Here is a 12,017-nt window from a genome sequence, read left to right on the forward strand (position 1 = left end):
GTTTTCAAAATATCCACAATCTGTAGTTTTATTTTGTTCACATCTACTATCCCAGATTATGCTAATATACCAAAATGGAGCATGGTAAGAAATATTAGAAAGAAAACAATATTATAGTTTCAGCACTAACAATAATAACTTTTTAAAAAACACTGAAGAAGGGGTTGGGGTTGTGGTTCAGTGGTAGAGCACTTTCCCAGAATGCATGAGGCACTGGGTTTGATCCCCAGCACCATATAACAATGAAAACAAACAAAAATAAAGGTATTGTGTCCATCTACAATGAAAAAAAATACTGAAGGATTTGGTAATTCAATCCTTTTAATAACTATATAATTGACTACAGTTCTGCTTTTTGTTTTTAGTGTTCAAAATCTCAAGACAAATTTGAACTTTACAACTACTAAGTTGGCTTACATGTTTGGTGCATGTTCCAGGTACAAACTGCTGCTAAGCAAACCACTCCCAAACGGTAATGACTTCAATATTATTTTCTAATACTCTGTTACTTAATTGATGTTTATGGTTTGGATATTAGGTATCCCCAAAAACCTCATGTATGAGATAATGCAGGAAGGTTTGGAGGTAAAGTGATTGGGTTGCAAATTAACCCAATCAGTGAATTAAACCCCTAAGAGATTAACTGAGGGGTAATTGTAGGCAAGTTGAGTGTGGCTAGAGGAGGTAAGTCATTGGAGGTGTGCCTTTGGGGTATATATTCTGTGAGCTGAGCTTATTCTCTCTGCTTCCTGGTGTGATGCCTTGCTTCCCTCCACCACACTCTTCTGCCACAATTTTCTTTCAGCCCTGAGGAATGCAGCCAGCTGTCTATGGATTGAGACCACTGAAACCATGAGCCCCCCAATAAACTTTTCCTCCTCTAAAGTTGTTCTTATTAGGTATATTAGTCACAGCAGTGAAAAAGCTGATAAAACAGAAATTGGTACTGAGAGTGGGGTTGTTGCTATGACTAAGCTGACCATGAGGTTCAGGAGCTTTTATAGCTTTTTTGAATTTGTGGGAGAAATTTTGGAAAGTTTAGAGATGCAAGCTGGAAAAGCTCTAGAATGTTGTAAGTGGACCTTAATGGGCAATTCTGGTGGAAACTCAGAAGACCAGAATGCTGGAAGGACTGTGCTTAATAAAGACAGAACTCATGAAGAAAAAGAAGAATATATTTGTACTAGAGGTCATTCATGTTATATTCTGGCTGAGAAGTTGTCTACATTTTGCCTGAGTCCTAAGACTTTCTGTGAGCCTGAGTTTGAAAGTGATGAACTTCTTAACCTGGTGGGAGAAATTTCTAGGAAGTATTGTATTCAGGTAGTGACACAGATATTGCTGGCAGCTTTTAGCCAAGTTTATTGTATTATATTCAGGAGCAGAAAGTAGAGCAGAAAAAAATGGAAAAACTTGGACTGAAATGTGGGAAGAAAACAGGGGCTAAGGAATTTGCCATTTTAAAAGAAGTTACCACCGCTAAAGAAATGCTAAGACACAATAAGAAAGATGCCTTGAGGGAATCTCAGGAATTGGCAAAACCACTTCCATCTCAGGCTCAAAGAAGTAAAAGCAAAAATTTGAGAATAGACCAGTGGGGTACCAAGCTTGCACTGGGGTATGAAGCTATTTCACCATACTCAGCCACCCAGGCACTCAGAGGCTGCTGCAGCTGTGCTCTCTGGAAGCTTGGCCACTGCTCAATACAGTAGCAACCCGGTGATGCTGGTTCTGCAGGAATGCAGGATGCTGGAGTTAGGGGATCATGGAGGCTTCCACTGAGATTCCAAAGGCAGGCCTGAGAGGTCAGGCAAAGAGTCTGGGTTGGAGTCCCTGCAGGCAACTGCTGAGAGGGAGATGCATGGAGATGTGAAGATGAAGCCAAAGATGCACTGCACCCCCAAGATAAAGAAATGTCACTACTGTGGAACATCTTCTGAAGAAAGCTGCAGGAATTGAGCAGAGACTAGCCAACAGTGCAGCTATGTGGGCTGAAGGCAGCAAAGCCACTGGTGTGCAGCTACATAAGCCTTTCAACAGAGTATCAACATACCTTGTGCTCCAGATGCTGGACACAGAGCTACAGGAATATCTGCCCTGCTGGGTTTTGATTTTGCTTTGGTCTCATCCTCTCTTTCTATACCCCTATTTTTCTGAATGGAAACATTTACTCTATATCTTTATATATTGGATACATGTAACTTGGCTTTGATTTTTGTAGGCACAATGCTAAATTGTCTTAAGTCTCAGAAGAGACTTTGGACTTGAACTTTGGGTAATCTTGGAACTGTTGAGACTATAGGGACTTTTGAAAATAACTAAATGTATTTTGTGTTGTGAGGTGAGCATGAACTTTGGGGGACAAGGGCAGAAAAGTTATGATTTAGATATTAGGTGTCCCCCCAAAGTTCATGTGTGAGACAATGCAAGAAGATTCAGAGGAGAAATTGTTAGGGTCCATAAACAAGTCAAGATGGCGCCTGGAATTTTGCCAGAGGGAGTGGTTTGTGAAGTAACGCCAGCGAGCCATTAAGATGATAGAGATTCCTTAATGACTGACTGCTGTATCTAGATTATGTCAATTAAGTTAAGCTGTGTATAATTAAGATGAGGATTCCTTATTGGTTGACTGCTGTATCTAGTTTATATTAATTAAGTTAAGCTGTGTATTCAGTTATGTATATATACTTCTCTGTCCCATAATAAAGCGGCTCCCACTCCTGCTGTATCAACCTTTGCAAGTTACTTTATAATGTGTCACTTGCCCCCAGGTTAGTTTGCTGCAGCAAGAAATGATTGGGTTATGTGAGCCTTTAACTTAATCAGTGAATTAATCCCTAGATAGAGATTAACTGAGAAATAAGTGCAGGCTGATTGGGTGTAGCTAGAGGAGGTAGGTCCCTGGAGGGCATGCCATTGAGGTATACATTTGGGGAGCTAAACCTAGACTCTCTCTCTGCTTTCTGGTATGATATCTCAAGATACTTCCCTCTACCACACTCTTCTGCCATGATTTTCAGCCTCACCTGAAGCCCTGAGGAATGGAGTCAGTTTTCTTTGGACTAAGACCTCTCAAACTGTGAGCCTCAAAATAAACTTTCCCCCTTAAAACTGTTGTTTTCAGGTCCTGTGGTTACAGCAGTGAAAAATCTGACTAAAACCATTGGGTTCTCCCAGGCACTTGTTCCCAGGGGTTCCTCATGCAGTTGTAGTCAGAATGTGGCTGAGTCAGAACTAATTGAAGGATTAATTGGGCTAAATTTCAAAGATAGAAGTTTCCAGACAATTCAGCTATGAGACAATTCAGCTATAACACCACTTTGGGCATCCCACCACCCCTCTCAACACTCAACCCACACCTGCAACCTCTCCATAGGGCTTCCTACTGGTTACTGTACAGTAAAACTTCTAAATGATTACTGGTTTCACCTAGAACAATTACTCCAAGAGAGTCTTGGGAAAATCATAAGACTTTTCTGACCTAGATTCACAACTTAGAACCATTACTTCCACTGCATTTTATTGCAGAAGGAAGGTTACTAATTCAGTCTTTGATTCAGGCAGAAGGACTCAAATTGACATTGGATACAAGAAGGTATGATTTATTGTGGACCATCTTTATAGATGAGCTACTACACTACAATCAGATTTTCTTTTTTCTAGAGTAGATGTTCTATTTTATTACTTTATAATGTGTATATTTTTGTGAAAATGTGACTTTGACTTCTTTATGAAGATGTCAAATAATATTAAATGATAATTGATGTTTGTGCAAATGGAATAAAATATTATATATCATATGAGAATTGATTGTTAATAAGTGAATAGTTTGTAAATAAGAGAATATACTACAATGCTAAGTTTAAAACCAGTTCATCATGAGAGCTTCTGTTTTTGTTGAAATTTAAGAATTTTTGTTTGAGACTGATGCTATTAATATCTACTGAGTAATCCATAGAGTATTACAAGATAAGAGAGAGAGAAATTTGGTTTATTGGACAGAGGCTTGAGAGAATTATGCTCAATAAGATGCCTGGAAACTACATGGCTCTATTAAAATATAATCAGGGAAACTATATATTAGCATTTTATGATTTTATTTATATCCATGTTTCTTAGAAATAACTCCAAATTAATGCAAAGGAACATAAATCTATTTCATTTTCACACTTACAATTTAGTGAGATGTTGGAGTGAACTGAATGTTCTTCATGTATGACTATGAGTCTAAGAATGTTCTCTAAAGAATTAATTCTCCATGCCCACTGTTGTGCAATGTGTCACTAATGACTTTCTAGTGTATCTTCTTCTATATTTTCCCTTTTTTCATGATACAATTTTTGACCTATTGTATAGTTTGAACTTTACCTTGTTGCCATTTTGCTCTTCTTTCCCATAAAAGTAGTCAAGTTGTGTGTATTGCCAGAACCCTTCCCTTTACCAAATAGCATCTTATTTTACTTGATATTGGACCATCCAGGTCTTTTTTGGACTTGGCAAAAATGCAGGTAAACCCTCAGATAAATTGTGTTCTCTTTGGCCTCTATGTCTAAATATGCCACTTAGTCTTCCCAGAATGTCATCTCTACTTAGCAGTGCCAAATCATCTGCCTCACTCATTAAAAACTTTCCCAAGGTCAATGATCCTAATTATACAATGAAACTTCTCTCTCTGGCCTTTTTGCCAGTTTAAAGACTAAAGCACTTAATAGGAACAACTATAATTGCTTTATAAATGTTTTTTTGCATATGCATAATTTTCTTTGGTTCTTTTTTCTCCCTCATTAAATCAAATAACTGACTTCAGAAACATTGCCTATTATTCCGCTTAAAACTCTTCACTGTACTCAGTTAAGTGTTAAGCATTTAGTAGATAGCCCATAAATGTGTTGACTAAGAAAATCAGCAGCAGCCCTTGGTCTACTGTACTCTCTGTGCTTTGGTTTTTTACAGTTAGGGGGAAAAAAAGGATATTATGAAAGTAATTTACCATTAGAAAAGTGTTTTGAAATCCTTGAACAGAGAATTCTCTTCAACAATTGTATGAAATACTGCTGCAATTATAATGATTTCTGGATGCCACTTTGCTACAAATCTGCCATCTAGCAACAAAAGAAAATGCCACTTGAAGAAAACTGGTTAACAAAGTGCTGTGCAAGGCCAAAGCGCTACCTATTCCACCCTACATCAAACTGGACTTTCATATCCTGAAACTAAAAGAATAATTCTAAAGAAATTTCATCTAAGAGAAAACTTTTTGAACAAAAACCAGGATGCTCCACAAAGCTTTAGCTCCGTTTCAGCCTAGAATGACTATTTTCTTTTATCCAAGTTACCTAGTGGAATTATGGTCCTACAAGATGGATTCTGTACTATAAATCAATTTTAAAAAGTAAACACTTAACTCTACAAAATCTGTAAAGCTTTTGAATTGTAGCTTAGGACAATATTTTATTAATCAAATGGCAATAATATGATTAGAAGAGAAGATTCAAAAAACAATGGAATCAAAATAGTCTAATAAAAATCCTCTGAATATTGAAAGATTGATTAAATAGTTTAGAAAATTAGTAAGAAGGATTAGTAACCCAAACAAAGTTTCAAAATTCTTGGAAAAACCACTGACTTCCATTATTTAAACCAATTCTTTATGACCTACAATGCAAAATATGTAGACAATACTTTTGAATTGCTCTTATTATCAGATTGCTGTTTTTTCTTTCTGGAATGTTTTATCCCTCTCACTATTCTCCAGAAAGCCCTCTTCTTACTTTTCAGATCTCAGCCTAAATTTCACTCTCCCAAAATGATCTTTCCTGAGCCCCCAAATCGTAACTATGTTCTCCCTGATCTGCTTTCCAGTTGTGTCTTTTTAAAATTATTTTTTAATTACACACTGACAAATTCTAGTTTTACATATTTACAGGCTATGCAGTGGTGTTATAATTTTTAATATGGAATATTTTTATTTTAATTTGTTACATATGACAGCAGAATGCATTATAATTCATACTACACATATAGAGCACTTTTTAAAATATCTCTGGTTGTATACAATATGGAATGATTATATCAAGATAAGTATATTGTGTTATGTTCTTTCAAAACATTTGTCATAATTTGTAACTGTAGATCTTTTGTGTTTATTTCCTTAATTATTGTGTTCTCCCACTAAATCATAACTCACCTAAGGTAGGGTATCAGGCCACCTGGTATGCTCTTTTTTCTTTTGGCATTCTATCCAGCACAGTATTCCACCCTTAGGACATGGGCAATACATACTTCCATATCGTTGAATGAACAAAACAATAAAAAATGATAAATATGTCATCATGTCACTAATACATTAATTTATTTTGGTAGATGAAAATATATGAACTCCATTTCCACTTTACAAAGGATTTTGGGGCCCTTAAGAGGCTTCCCAAAGAGTGGCATTTGTTAGATGGGCTGCCTGCTTTACTTTACCTTTTTCTTTTCAAGCCCATAATTTGGTTTATAGAACCAAACTTTTAATTATGGATTATTTATAGAAACATATAAATTAATGATTATTTATCATAAGACTCACCCTTTAGAATCAGGTAATGAAATAATTTTTTTCTGACAATTTCCCACCCTTCTCTTAGTTATCTCTATGTATATAAAATATTGAAGCCAAGTCTATCCCATATAAACATTGAATCTCTTGGTTTGCACTTTGGTCTGTGACTCTCAGAGCAGGTGGACCTGCAGTGTAAGAACTTCACATTCTGAAATTTAGAAAATGTTCAGAACAATGTGCTTGATCTACATAAAATCAAGTACAAAAGAAGCTAGTGGCTTGATTCAGACATTGAATGACATCAGGCCTGATTCTTACTTTATGACCATGTGACTCTTATCACAGTTGGATGTCTTTTGAATAGCAGTGTCACTGTATGCAGATGAGTACCGAACCCATTTTCTTTCTTTTAGAGAACTTTTTCTATCTTTAATTTGTTTCATAATATGTTGACTTTTTGCTACCTCTCATAACAAATATGTGGTTGGTTTATAAAATGTCTCCACACTTGCTCTGAATATATTATATATTATATATATACATACAAATAACTTCTACAGTAAAAAATATAATAAAAGCACAAATGTTGCCCAGAAGTGAGCTGTATTAATATCAAATTTATAAGAGACATTTCTGAAATTCTTGAGATCCAGAATTTAAACTAGTTAGTGTTTTCTCAGTAAGTTCAATACAATGCCACATCAGTAGTTTGCTTTTTAATATCATGATTAACACTTGTAAATATTTTATTTATGTATCTATTTTATTTATGTATCTACTTTTAACTATATATTCCCTCTCATCAAGTAAATTAAGTCTGAAGAGAAACAGGATGACATGATCAATGAGAGAAGATGTTTATTGGACCAGAAATACTGGATTGGAAATAAAACACAATTAGTTAAACACTATGATCTCCTTCATTAGATGTAATGTCAAGAAGTTGAACTTTATTTTTTTTTGTTCACATCTGATAACATGATAACCCTATGTTGAATTTAACACCAGTCAATGCCTAGCAAAGCTTGTTGGTTCCTGAACGTGAACTAAGAAAGACTTCCAAGAATAAGGAGGAGAACAAGGTGAGGAGGAGGGAAAACGGCCACTTTCCTTGTCTCCAAGATCAAAGCAGAATGATCTTGGTTGTGAAGTTACATACTCATAAAATATATGAAGAGACCCTTATGTAAAGTTGTTATGCTATCTATCCTGTATATATTTCCCTTGCTTGTAGGAGTGGTGTGGCCCTCCATTTTGTCCTGGCCAGCCATGGTTGAGGAAAGTATAATAAAATGTCCAAACTCTCTCTGCTGAGTCTTTCAAATTCTTTCTTTTGGGTCAGCAAATAGTACCCTAGGGATTTTGCAACTCTGGGATTGAATAAGAAAATTAGGCAATCACAAAACACAGGATTATGAAAGAAAATTGAAGTCAAATCAATATAATGTGTCCTACTATACATTGAGATTTCTGTTTCATCTTGGGGATTTTAGTCTTTTCTAAGTAAAATTTCTAAGTAGTATTTTCTAAGTAAATCTCAATAAGTAAATAATATAACTCCCTTGCAAACTAGGTGTTCCATTCAATATGTTAATCTTTTTCAGGACTGTAAGAAATCCTTTATTAAGTAATGCTCTAAGAAGGCAAATGGTGTTCTATTTGCCTTAATATAGTACAATCAAATTAATCTAACCTCAATGCAGAGAAATGTCATTCAGACTTAGAAAGACAACCAGAGAACAAGAGTATTTTAGAAGTAAAGCAAATTTCTTTCTTAAAAATATAGAAAAACTATTGAAGCAAAAATAAAATAGTTGGGTAATTTATTTTTTTTTAACTTTTTTTATATTTATTTTTTAGTTGTAGTTGGACACAACACCTTTCTTTTTTTAAGAATTTTTTTTAATATTTATTTTTTTTAATTTTCGGCAGACACAACATCTTTGTTTGCATGTGGTGCTGAGGATCGAACCTGGGCCACACGCATGCCAGTCCAGCACGCTACTGCTTGAGCCACATCCCCAGCCCCGGGTAATTTATTTTTGAAAATCTAAATGTGCCAATACGAACTTTGTGCAAAGAAGAACACCAGGGTATTATAAAATTCACAAAAAGCATTTTGGGGTAAGGAAAGTTAGCCTGGAAAAATAACTCCTTTCCACAGTTTGACAATTATCCTGACTTAGTACAAGAAACAAGTATAAAATTCTTCTCTCTTGACTTCCTGTAACAGATATTAATAGTGGTACAGAATTTAATAAACTGAGTTGGGCTAATATTTGCACATGGTTTGGATGGACAAATGATTCTGTAATCTGCTGGCTTTCCCCTTTGTTGTGATTCATCTTTTAGAAGAACAAGTACTCCAGTCTTCTAGTTCTTATTCATTTTCTTTGTTGTTACAAAAACCTTTCTTAGTCACAATGTTTCCTCATTATAAAAACTTTGGCAGCATATGTACTAAAATTGGAAAGATACAGATATTAGCATGGCCCCTCAACAAGGATGACATACAAATTTGCAAAACATTTCATATTTTTTAGTTGCTCTTGCCACAGGGGAAAATAACTGGGTAACTATGTAAGATGATAGATACGTTAATTTGTTTCACTATAGTAACCATTTTACAGTGTATTTGTATCTCATAACATATGTTGTAAGCCTTAAATATATACAGTAAAATTGATTTTAAAAAAGAAACAAAATATGCAAATACCATAAAAAAGAAACAATCATTCACAATATTATTTTAATGCTGTGACATGTTAATGAATCATAAAAAGTTAATCTGGGGTTCTCTAAAACCTTGATAAAGAATCATTTACATAGAATTAGGAGGGAAGGGCACCCCCAAAGGACATACTTTGCAACTCTCCTCTTCAGCCTTCCTTACTGTCATGGGAAAAGAGATGCCTCCAGAGAAGAGTCCAGTCCTAGGAGTTCCTAGAGGGAAGGGGGAACTCAACTCATGACAAGGGAGATTCTTGGCATAGGTGACAGAAAAGAATTTCAGCACAAGCTAGACAAAAGCATAGAGGGAGGCTTATTTATAAAAGTAGATATCTATTCAAAGGGCTGTCTCTAGAGTAAGAAGCCCTGATTTGGGCTGGGGGTCCAATATCTTAGAAAGCTGTATCAGGAGCCAGACTGGAGCTGCACAATTTCCTGCACTTGCATATTTCCTTCATTTTATAAGGGCATGGGCCAAGATTTACAACTGTACTTTCTGTATCTCAATGGCTTGTGGGAGTTTCCTTTAAGATTCAGTATTTCTCTTTATTCTAAATTTCTATCTCATTACCATTGACTGTTTATTGTGGTATATGAGTTGTTATTCTAATTGGATGAATTTGGATTTGAAGGTTTTCAAGGAGCTATTAGTAGTAAAGGTCACTGAGTTTTGATTTCAGAGGTGTTTTCTGAATTTGATTCTAGACTTAGGCATTTACCAGTTATGTGACACCAGTTAAACCATTTAGTCTCCCAGTGCCTCAGTTTTCTGATTTGCAAAATAAGAATAATAATGGCATCCATCTCAAGGGGTCATTATAAGATTTAAATGAATTACTATTTGTAAAACATTTAGAATGGCATATAGTTAGTGCTGTAAAAGTATATATTAAAGAAAAATTTTAAATTGGAAAAACTAAGAATATTTCCTTCTCTGAATATAACTAGAGATTAGGGGCACAGTTTGATTCCTTGATGCTAGAGGGCATTACAAGAGCAATAAAACATCCTAGGATTCAGTGTGCCTAATGTTTTTTGGTTTTTATTGGTTATCATAAAACATTAAAGGCTGATAGCTGTGGAAAACTCAAGGTGGGGATTTAGGAAATTATTTGGTCCTATTAAAAATGTATACTCCTAGATAATATCTTTACAGAGAAAATAAACTTCATTCCTACATTTTTCAAGTTATCACAAAGCAAAAATAATGGAATCCACATTAATGAGGCTTAGCTAAGATGTTTTAAGCTAGCAAGAGCTGAAACATTAAATTGGGGTTATACATAAAATTAAAGCATACAGAACTCATTTGGGAAACAATTCATTCTTTTTTTGTGTGGCCAAGGTCCTATTTAGCACATCTAAGAAGACTTTGCCATTTATTAGCTGTGTGATTTGGGGAGAATCATTCAGATTACCTAAAGCTTTTTCCTCATCAGTAAAATGAAGTTGACAATTCTGTAGCCTGTTCTCCAACCCCCACCTTTCCATTTCCCTCACAGGGCAATTATGAATATAAAACAGTTCTGTAAACAATAGAGTTATATGGATGAAATTTAATGTGCATCTTGGTTTGAATCTCCCTGTCAGTGGAACACGAGATGAGTTTTCTGGAATAGGAGGTTTATTTGACAGGTTAACCATGGAAAGACAAAAGAGGAAGCCGGAGTATCACACTGGGAAAGGGGAAATCTAGCAGGGAGCTAGTTTTCCCAAGGACAAATATGCTCCGTCTCCGTGTGAACCCTGTGAGTAATTATATAGAATGCACTGTGGAATTGGCTGCTCCCAAAGCACAGAGGCTGGAATATTTGACTACAGACACCCAAGCCCATTTGTTGAAGTTTTTCCTTAAGAGCATTAAAAACCTCTGATTGAACCTGCCAGCAGGCAGAAAGAAGGCCTGTGGCAGAAAAGCAGAGAGGCCATTTTGCTTTTGAAATGGCAACTGGGAGTGTACTATCCACCATAGCTGGGGGTGAGGCCAAAGGTGGATGGAAGAGATGTGGCACAGACACTACCATGTGTTTACTGGGTCTTTGTGAGAATTAAATCTGGGATATTACACAGGAAGGAATAATTTACTGTGGTCCATCAATGTCTTTGCATTTGCTGGGCTGTGCTGCAAAAAGTGCATATTCACGCTATTCTTTAGAGAAAGTTCTACATTTCCTCATCAGCTCACTCTGGTCATTTAATACCCCTTATTTTCTCAAAAAAAATTCTTCCACCCTCATATGCAAGAAACAGGATTTAGCAAGCCATTGTTCTCTAGATCTTGCTCTGGCCATGATTACTAGAACTGACATTCAACATATGGTTTCATCCTTTTACTTTCATGTTATTTAACATTTTCTCTCCATTTTGATACATATTCGATTGCAAACTACTAAAAAGCAATATTAATTAACCTAAAATGGAAACCTAAAATGCAAATCATTAAATTTTATGTCACCTTCCGAATATATAAAAGTCCATTTTAATTTTCAAGGAGATTTAATAAATCCTTCACTGACCTATAATCCTCTATAATTCTGACTTTATTTGGTGAGATGTAAATGTCTGTTATGGTTTAGATATGAGATGTCCCCCAAAAGCTCATGTGAGTCAATGCAAAAGGATTGAGAAAATGTTTGGGAGAATCTTAACCTAATCAGTGTATTGATCCCCTGATAGGGATGAACTGAGTGGTAACTGCAGGGTGGTAGGGTGTGGCTGGTGAAGATGGGTCACTGGGGGTGTG

General features: G+C 35.6%; 1 pseudogene; it reads left to right on the forward strand.

The window, feature by feature from the left end:
- The first annotated feature begins 8,984 nt into the window (after window positions 1-8,984).
- Window positions 8,985-9,084, forward strand: LOC143639539 (U6 spliceosomal RNA; annotated as a pseudogene).
- The last annotated feature ends 2,933 nt before the right edge of the window (window positions 9,085-12,017 follow it).

The sequence above is a fragment of the Callospermophilus lateralis genome, chromosome X, assembly GCF_048772815.1.
Source record: "Callospermophilus lateralis isolate mCalLat2 chromosome X, mCalLat2.hap1, whole genome shotgun sequence".
NCBI classification, from domain to species: Eukaryota; Metazoa; Chordata; class Mammalia; order Rodentia; family Sciuridae; genus Callospermophilus; species Callospermophilus lateralis.